This window comes from Myodes glareolus, chromosome 23 (assembly GCF_982192425.1).
Source record: "Myodes glareolus chromosome 23, mMyoGla1.1, whole genome shotgun sequence".
NCBI lineage: Eukaryota > Metazoa > Chordata > Mammalia > Rodentia > Cricetidae > Myodes > Myodes glareolus.
This window is the reverse complement of record NC_142048.1, coordinates 39,017,043-39,027,196: the sequence shown is the minus strand read 5'-3', so window position 1 is coordinate 39,027,196 and position 10,154 is coordinate 39,017,043.

Below are 10,154 nucleotides of genomic sequence, written 5' to 3'. Positions count from 1 at the left end.
TAGTTTTTTCAAGTAGTGCCACTTCCTGATAATGAAACATTCAAATATATGAGCTTACAGGGGCCATTCTTATTCAAACCACCATACTGCTCTTGAACTTGTGGCAAGTCCCTCCGTCCGCCTCCTAGATGCTGGAGTCACATGTGTGCACCATCACACCCAACTAATTTTCATTCTTAATTTCTCTTTGCGTTTACTTTATTTTGTGGTGCGTGGGGGAGAGGGAGGAAGGATGGATGTGAGTCCACAGTTTTCATTCTTTGTCTGTTGCCATTTCTTTGTTGTTGTTGTTTTGATTTTAGAGACAGGGTCTTGTTGGAGGAGGCCGCTTGTTGGTTCCCAGCTGCTCAGTCCTGAAATAATCACACAGAAACTGTATTATTTAAATCATTGCTTGGCCCATTAGCTCTAGCTTCTTATCGGCTATCTCTTATGTATTAATTTAACCCATCTCTATTAATCTGTGCATCACCACGAGGTCGTGGCCTACCAGCCAAGTTTCAGCGCATCTGTCTCTGGTGACAGCTCCATGGCTTCTCCCTGACTCCGCCTCCTTTCTCCCAGCATTCAGTTTAGTTCCCCCCTCCCCCGCCTACCTAAGTTCTGCCCTATCAACGGGCCAAGGCAGTTTCTTTATTCACCAATGGTATTCACAGCATACAGAGGGGAATCCCACGTCAGAGTCTTACTATGTGGCCTTGGTGGGCCTGGAATTTGGTATGTAGACATATGGACTTTGAGTCATAGAGATTCATCTCTCCCCACCTCTAAGTGCTGGGTTAAAGTTATGAACCGCCAAGCCCATACATTTTTATTATAAATTACCTGGACTCGGCCTCAGGTATTTTGTTATAGTAACAGACAATGGCTAGGCACACATGCACTTTACCATTGTAGGTGATACTAGGTTTGGGGCATGTGCTTTGATTTACTTGCCAAGCCAAGGATGTCACACCAGGAAGAACATCTTCATGTTTTCTAGCTGGATTAGAAATTCAGGGAGAGAGCTTAGAGATATGGCTCAGGGGACAAAGGCGCTTGCACCAATCACCTGAGTTCAATCCTTGGATTCCATCGGTGAAAAAGAGACTCCTAAAAGTTGTTCCCAAACCATGCAAACTCTGTGCACACATACATACATGCACACAATATGCAAACATGCACACGCTAAAAATCAATAAACAATTGGAAAATTTTTGTTTGTTTGTTTTTGGTTTTTCGAGACAGGGTTTCTCTGTAGCTTTGGAACCTGTCCTAGAACTTGCTCTTGTAGACCAGGCTGACCTCGAACTCACAGAGATCCACCTGCCTTTGCCTCCCCAATGCTGGGATTAAAGGTGTGTGCCACCAGTCCCTGGCTGGAATTTTTTTTTTTTTTTAGAAAAAACTTTGAGAGGTGGGCAGTGGTGGCGCATGCCTTTAATCCCACCACTTGGGAGACAGAAGTAGGCAGATCTCTATGAGTTCGAGGCCAACCTGGTCTACAAGAGCTAGTTCCAGGACAGGCTCCAAAGCTACAGAGAAACCCTGTCTCGAAAAACAAAAAACAACAAAAAGAAAGAAAGAAAGAAAGAAAGAAAGAAAGAAAGAAAGAAAGAGAAAGAAAGAAAGAAAGAAAGAAAGAAAGAAAGAAAGAAAGAACGGAAGAAAGAAAGAAACTTCAGGAGAGGTATGTGCATGACTGATTTGACAAAGAGAAAGCTGTTCACTGGGAGTTATAGGTGTTTCTGCATCTTTCAGTGTCTGTGAGGGCATGGGAGGATGGGCTCAAGATGCCCGTTCACCTCAGCAGTCCCCTGAAGGCATGCGTCAGGGAAGGGAAAGAGCGTGTGAGCAGATGGCAGTGCACTTTTGTTTGGTAAATCCTCCCTCCACTCTCCCCCATTGTAGATGATAAAAATAGCCAAGAATTCCGGCTACTTCTCCCACCAAGAATTGGCCGCTGACATCCTTGTCGGAGCTCTCTGGTTTTAGCGACCTGCTTGACCAGTACTATGCTATTCAGGTGTCACTGGGAATGTCTGAAGGGAGAACGTGAGAACCTCGTAGCACTAATGCTGATCTCTTGGAGAGTGGGGGTACATTTTCTGAAAGCCCTAGGTCAGAGGGTAAGAAGCCTGAAGATCTTGAACCACATGAGTATGATCATGGGCAGCAGTCCATGTTGGACCCCCCGGAGCAGGTCATCTGCCTGCAGAACACCATTGCCTGATTTGGGGGGATTTTATGCAGAAGAAAAAAACCAAATATCTGAAATTCTCAAAACTTCCTGGCCCGTGAAATGATAGAATGTCGCTTTAATTTGCTCTATTCTTATGCAGTGGTAGAGAGCAGAACCTGGAGGCTGGTCAGGTTGTACTCTGTGATCTATTTCTTTCCCCCAGTCCTTGTTAGCAGAACCAGGGCTGGGACGTGTGCTCCTTCTCGGTGTTTGGACTAAATATCAGAGGCCGTCCAGAAGTTGTCAGTATCAGGAGTTCCACTTGGCTGGGTGTGTTCCTAGAATGCATTTCTGGACTATCCTGCTAATTTATGATTCATTGTTTAAGTTTACGATCAGACAGGAAATGAAGGATCAACGGTGTTCTAGAATATGGGATAACTGGATTTCTCTGTACTTAATGCAGAAACCACAAAGCAAAAATCCCTAGAACTCCTACCAGGAACCGGAGCTCCCCAATTATTTGGGGGAACTTTCCCAAGAGGCTTGAATCCTAAATCAAGACTTGCGTGGGAGGATCCTTACTATTTAAATATAAAAGAATAAGCTTATTCTTTGAATGCTGGTCTCCAGAGGGCGGTGCTATGCTAGGCGCTCGTGGGAACTCTGGGAGGTTAAAAACTTTGTTAGAGGAAGACAGTCATATCTTTGAAGGTTGTTCCTGTTCCCCAGGGTTCCCTTCCAGGCCTATGAAGGGAACTACAACCTCCTCCACCAGCTCCTGCTTGCCACCATGATTTCTTCCCCAGGTGTGTGTAAGTGACCAGCCATGAGCTGAGCCCTCTGAACTGTGAGCCCAAACAGATTTTTCTGGTGTAAAGGTATTCTCTTGGGTGTTCTGGCCACAGAAATGCAAAGCTAACCCACTCATTTACTCAGACAGTTAGAGTATTCAGTGCGTTCTCTTAACTTCTCTCGTCTCTCTGCAGGCAACCAAACAGATTTTATCCGAATTTCTCTTATTTGAATTTATTTAAATATTTTGGAAAACTTAAACTATTGCGTTGCTGCTGGCATTTCTTTCTTTCTCTCTTTTTTGTTTTTAAATATTTATTTATTTATTTATTACGTATACAATATTCTGTCTGCAGACCAGAAGAGGGCACCAGACCTCATTACAGATGGTTGTGAGTCACCATGTGGTTGCTGGGAATTGAACTCAGGACCTTTGGAAGAGCAGGCAATGCTCTTAACCGCTGAGCCATCTCTCCAACCCCTCTTTCTTTCTTTCTTTCTTTCTTTCTTTCTTTCTTTCTTTCTTTCTTTCTGTTTTTTTGTTTTTTCGAGACAGTGTTTCTTTGTGTAACAGTGCTGGCTGTCCTGGATCTCCCTTTGTAGACCAGGTTGGCCTCGAGCTCACTGAGATCTGTCTGCCTCTGCCTCCCAAGGTCTGGGATTAAAGGTGGGCGCCACCACCGCCAGGCCTGCACTGCTGGCATTTCTACATTCTGATATTGACTATTACCAGAACCCAAGTCCCTGGGAATCTAAGATGATAACATTTCAGTTTTTAGGTTGTCTGTTAGGATGTGCTGATTCTTCTTCTTCTTCTTCTTCTTCTTCTTCTTCTTCTTCTTCTTCTTCTTCTTCTTCTTCTTTTTAATGTATACAACATTTCTTTCATGTGTGTCTGGCAGGCCAGAAGAGGGCACCAAATCTTGTTATAGATGGTTGTGAGCCACCATGTGGTTGCTGGGAATTGAACTCAGGACCTCTGGAAGAGCAGCCAGGGCTCTTAACCACTGAGCCATCTCTCCAGCCCCGATATGCCGAGTCTGAACTAGGAAATTAATCATTAAGAGAATTAATAAAATTGGCTTAATGTGTCTAATGGGCTATATTATTCTTAAATTATTGGGCTGGTTAGGGTCAGCCTTCACCCGTTCGCTGGCAACCTGTCTCTGTCCTGTGTGTTGTTAAGGGAGTTGGTTTTCACTTCCATGGACTTCTGTGAATTTATCAGCAAGTGCTGCATCTAACAAAAGAAACACTCATCTTGGTTTCCAACTCTTCTTGTAGCTCTTGTAGACCAGGCTGTCCTTGAACTCACAGAGATCTGCCTGCCTCTGCCTCCTGAGTGCTGGGATAAAAGGCACGCATCACTACCGCCCAGCTGACTTTCAACTCTTCTAATAGACACACAAAGGCCAGTCCTTCTATATATAGTCATTTCTTCTTCATTCATTATTTCTTCCCTACCTCTATATGCATTTCCTCATTCAAAAAGCATTGATTAGAAGATGGGAAAAGCCGGAGCATGTCTTAAATCCCAGCACTCGGGGAGGCAGGGGCAGGCAGATCTCTGTGAGTTCAAGGCCAACTTGGTCCACGTGAGCTAGTTCCAGGACAGGCTCCAAAGCTACAGAGAAATTCTGTCTCGAAAAACCAAAAAAAAGAAAAAGAAGAAAAAAAAAAGGCAGGGGAATTCCTGGTCTGTGGCCTGCCTGGCACACACCAAGGTTGTCATTGCGGCAATTGCAGCCAGTTCCTGAGGAGAGTCTGTACCATTCGTTCTGACTCCCCTTCAAAGGACAGGGCAGCAGCTTGAGCAGAAAGCTAAACACAACTTGAGAGCAGTGGGCGGGAACTCTCAAGGGGTAGAGAAGTAAGTCGGTAACTCGGAAAGCAATTGTGGCCCCCATACGGCAGACCTGCTGGACGCTCCGTCTATGTGAGTGGGTTTGGTCCCGATACGATACACGTAGTACAAACCAACTCTGAACCTTGCCTCTCCCTTTGCTCCCCAAAGCACTCAAACTTCCTTCCTTGAGTTCCTCCTTCTAACTGTGCCAACTGCCATGTGTTAGGACACAGGGAGCATTGTTGGCCTTGTCACCCAATCTCTCACTCAGCTGAACCTTCCACCTCTGCCATCTCCACCCCCGCCCCTGACAATGCTGCCAGCTGTGGTGTTCCCTCCCTACCTGTCTGCCTCCGTGTGTACTGCACAACGTTGGACCATACCCTAGCACACACCGAATCATCACAAACTGGTCTGAATCAAGTTGATAAAGAAGTATTGAGCTTCCTGGGCGGTAGTGGCACATGCCTTTAATCTCAGCTCTCGGGAGGCACAGGCAGGCGGATCTCTGTGAGTTCGAGGCCAGCCTGGTCTACAGAGCGAGTTCCAGGACAGGCTCCAAAGCTACAGAGAAACCCTGTCTCAAAAAACAAAACAAATATTGAGCTCATTGATTTAAAAGAACCTCTGCCTACAACAGTTTGTGTGTGTGTGTGTGTGTGTGTGTGTGTATGAACAAATTCCTTTAAAAGTTAATTTATTATTAATGTGTGTGTGCAAGTGTGTACCACGTGAACAGGGCGCGGTGCCATAGCACACATTTGAGGTCAAAAGACAACTTTGTGGGGTCAGTTCTCTCTTTCCACTTTTAAATGCCTTTCCCAAATAGAACTCAGGTCTCCAGACTTAGGATGTAAGCACCTTTACCTACTGCACTATGTTGTCATCCAGAAAAAAAAAAAATCATACTTTCGATGAGGGGAATGGTGGTGTTCTTTCAGCTCCCTTCGTTCTCTTTTTTATTCAGTCTGGAACCCACCCCATGGATGGTGCAGCTTGTTTGGTGACATGTCTCTGGAAAAGTACTCTCATATTTCCCAAAAGTTGAGCCTTATTAATGCTCCAGGTGTTTTTTTAATTAAAAATTCTATTATTATTTCGCTTCACATGTGTAGGTGTTTTATCTGCATATCTCTGCCTCTCTGCTCTTTTATTTAAAAAAAGAGTAAGAAGCAAGAAAAAGAGAAAGAAGAGAGAGCGAGAGTGAGAGAGAGAGAGAGAGAGAGAGAGAGAGAGAGAGAGGAGAGACAGAAGCTGCCTCTTTGAGAGGGAGATGGAAAAGGAAGAGACTCAGGCTGCAAGCAGGAAGGAAGATCTGCCTGCCTCAGTGGATGGGGAGAAAGTGGGCATGACTTGTCACTTAAAGAGACAGAACAGATCATTACACAGATGACTTATAGGTCAATGTGTGGGTACTGGAAACTGAACCCTGGGCCTCTGGAAGAGCAGCCAGTGCTCTTAACCACTGAGCCTTCTCTTTAGACCACCTCCTGCCAGGTGTTTCTTAATCCAACGAAGAGGACAGTTGAAATGAGCCAAGTGCCTCACCAAGCTACAACATACGGAATGTGTGGAAAGATTTCCCGGGTCATCTATCATGCATGTATCGACAGGAAAAGACAAGTAAAAACCATTTACAGTGCTAACACAGGTCCTTCTAGAACTGACAACAGGATTGCTGGTTATGATAATGAGGAACTCGTTCTCGTTTATTGCTAGAGGGGTTGAAAAATGGCAGAAGTACCTTGGAAGACAGTATCAGTGTCTCCCACAACGTACTAAACCCTTATCGGATGATCTAGCCCTCTTGCGTGTTGTGGTTTGAATGAGAATGTCCCCATGGGCTCATGGATTTGAACACTTGGTCTAGCTGCCACTGTTCAGAGCAGTCCTGGGGAGGTGTAGCTGGAGGAAGTATGGGACTAGGGGTGGGGCGGGGGCAGGACTTCAGAGTTATAACCTTAACCCCTTCTAGTTCACTCTCGCTGCTTAGGGTTTGTGCTTGAAGAGAGGCTCCCTCTGCTTCCTGCTCCTGTTGCTAAGCCTGCTGCTTGTTGCCATGTCTTCCCCTCCATTAAGGACTTGCCTTCTGGAACCATAATCCCAAATAAAGCCGTTCTTCTGGAAACTGCTTTTGGTCCTGAGCGTTAATCACAACAGAGAGGTACCGGGTATAGTACTCCGGGGTTCACCTTAATGAGAGGCAAACTTCTGTTTTTCAAAATTGCACATGATAACAGCTTTGCCCCTAATTTACAAAACCTGAAACTGGCACCTGACGTCCTTTTAAGTTGTCAAGTTGTGAATCCTCTGGGCTATTTTATTAACAATAGGGTATTAATCAGTAATAGAAAGAAAGGGATGGCTGGGCATGGTGGCCTACGATCCCAGCTTTCGGGAGGTAGGAGGGTAACAAGTGTGAGGCCAACCTGGGCTACAGCATGAGATCCTATTTCAAAGGAATTACCAACAACAATATCATCAAACCATTAAAAAAAAAAGATATGGAGGGGTTGGGGAAGCAGTTTAAGAGTGATGGTTCTCAACCTTCCTTATGTTGCATCCCTTTAACACAGTTCCTCATGTTGTGGTGACCATAGAAGTATTTCGTTGCAACTTCATAACTGTAATTTGCTACTGTTATGTATAGCAGTGTAAATATCTGTGTGGTGTTTGAATAGGTATGGCCCCCATAGAACTTGGCCCATAGGAAATGGCACTATTAGGGTGTGTCTCTTTGTTGGAGTGGGTGTGACCTTGTTGGAGGAAGTGTGTCACTGTGGGGTTGGACTTGGAGGTTTCATGTGCTCAAGCTCTGCTCAGTGGAGCACACAGTCTCCTGCTGCCTGCAGACCAAGATGTAGAACTCTCCGCTCCTTCTCCAGCACCATGTCTGCCTGCGTGTCACCCACTGTGATGATAATGGACTAAACCTCTGAATTGTAAACCAGCTCCAATGAAATATTTTCCTTTATAAGAGTTGCCGTGGTCTTGGTGTTTCTTCATGACAACGAAGCCCTAACTACGACAATCTGATATGTGACCCCAAGGACTGAGAACCACTGGCTTAGTTAAGAGCACGTGCGTGCATGCAGAGAACCGAGAATGGTAACTCACGTAGTCCATCACCTGTAACTCCAGCTCCAGGGGGGTCTCATACCCTTTTCTGGGCTCATTTCCCTTTCTCATGCTGAGAAGAGAAGCACCCAGGTCCAGGACAGTCCATCCCCACCCCTACCACCAATCACCTCTGTTTTAGAGGAGAAAATGGAGCCCATAAAGGAAGCCTTGGGCACCAAACCTGTGAGAATCTCCGCAACTGCACAGCCCTGAAACAGCCTCCATTTGGTTCTTCTCTCCCCTCCCCAACCCCAGTCATTTCTTGCGCTTGTGTGTCTGCTTCTTCTACCATTGAGGGTTCTTGGCCAGATTTATTTTCTCTGCCACTTAAAGAATTAAAAAGGTAGGAAAAATCTCCAGCATCTCAGACGAAGCAGACAGAGTCACCGGCATTTGTTAGAGGTAAGGGAAGACACACAAGCAAGCACACAGAAAGACCCTCTGCAGAGCAAGATATGAGACTTGGGGACCTCAAACCAGGCCTATCTTTGAGGGCTGGGGTCTTGAAGGTCTTTGAGGAGCCTTCAGCTTCTAATTCAGGGTGGTTCAATTTGAACAAAGACAAGGAAGCTGGCATGCCCACACCTTTGGGATAAACACAATCCCAGAACTGGTCTTAAACTTGTCAGGTGGGCCCTACCGTTGGAGGGGGGGTGGGGAAGCCAAGTGTCCTTTAGGTCTTTATCTTAGGTCAGGAGTCTGAGGAAGAAGCCGGAAGTTTGTGGTCTTGCTTATCTACTGTGGCTGCTCTCCCTATCTGCCTGCCTTTGTCCACTGCCTGCGCCTCGCTCCTCGGGAAAGCCCAGGGTCACTTGCTCAAGTCTTACTGAGGACTTGGATAAGGTACAGGCAAGGAAGGGATGGTTGCAGACTTGGCATAGCAAGAAAAGACGTCCATAGCTCCAAGGGAGGACCGAAAGGGCATAGGCTCCCAACCAGCCCGGAACAAAGTCAGCAGAATTGGCTGAGTCGTGAGCGCAAAGTCATGAGCGCAAACAACAGGCCCCTGCAGCTAAGAGCAAGGTGCGGAATGTGTCAGGTGAATGGAATGGAACGAAGGGACTTCAGTGTTTACTCTGAAGCAGTCCAAACACGCTGGGACCTAAGCCAGCAGGGAAAGGACTGTTATCTGAGGTCAGCCGGGTGGAGTGCGGAGGGAGGTGTTGGGTGTGGGTGACGGCTGATGGCCCGGAGCACATTCCTGTTTGCAGATAAGTGGAAGCAGAAAGGCCAGGCAAGACTCAGAGGAAGTCTGTGATTTCACTCTTCAAGTCAGTTAAAATAAAGCACAGGGAACAAGCCCCCCAAACCCCTGCCCCGGCCCCACATTTTGTGGTACTTGGATGAACCCTGGGCCTTGTGCGCATGCGTGATGTACCTCTGCCCTGTACTCCCAGCCCAAACCCCAGAGGAGTTTTTTGTTTTTGTCTGTCTGTTTTGATTTTGAGACAAAGTCTCACAAAGCCCTGGCTGTCCTGGAACTCACTATGTAGACTAGGTTGGCCTCGAACTCACAGATATCCTCCTGTCTCCACTTCTCGAATGCTGGGATTAGAGGTGTGTGCCATCATGCATGACTCCACAGAGAAGGTTTGATGTCTTGTTGATCTCCCTCCTTCAGGCGGGGATAGCTACTGTGCTGCCAGGGCTCTAGTAAAGGTGGCTGCCCCACCCTTGAGGCAAGGCCTCTCTCTGCCTCAGCTCCTCTTAATCCAAAAGTTAAAATTGAATTGCAAAAATTAATTTACTTATTTAATTTTTTTTGGAGACAGATTTCTCTACAGCGTTGGAGCCTGTCCTGAAACTAGCTCTTGTAGCCCAGGCTGGCCTCAAACTCACAGAGATCTGCCTGTGTCTGCCTCCCGAGTCCTGGGTTAAAAGGCAAGCACCACACCGCCCGGCATTATTTAATATTTTTGAGACAGCTCTGTTGTGTGTTCCGTGTTTCCTTCTCACTCATAATTTCAGTAAGTATGTGAGGTACGAACACATTAATTAGCTTAATTTAGCCTTTCCATGATACAGACTTTTTTTGTTGTTGTTGTTGTTTTTTGTTTTTCAAGACAGGGTTTCTCTGTGTAATAGCCCTGACTGTCCTCAAACCCACAGAGATCCGCCTGCCTTTGTCTCTGGAGTGCTAGGATTAAAGATGTGCATCACCACTACCCAGCAATATGTACATATTCTAAAGTATTATGTTGCACACTGTTAAGCACAGACAATTTTATCAGT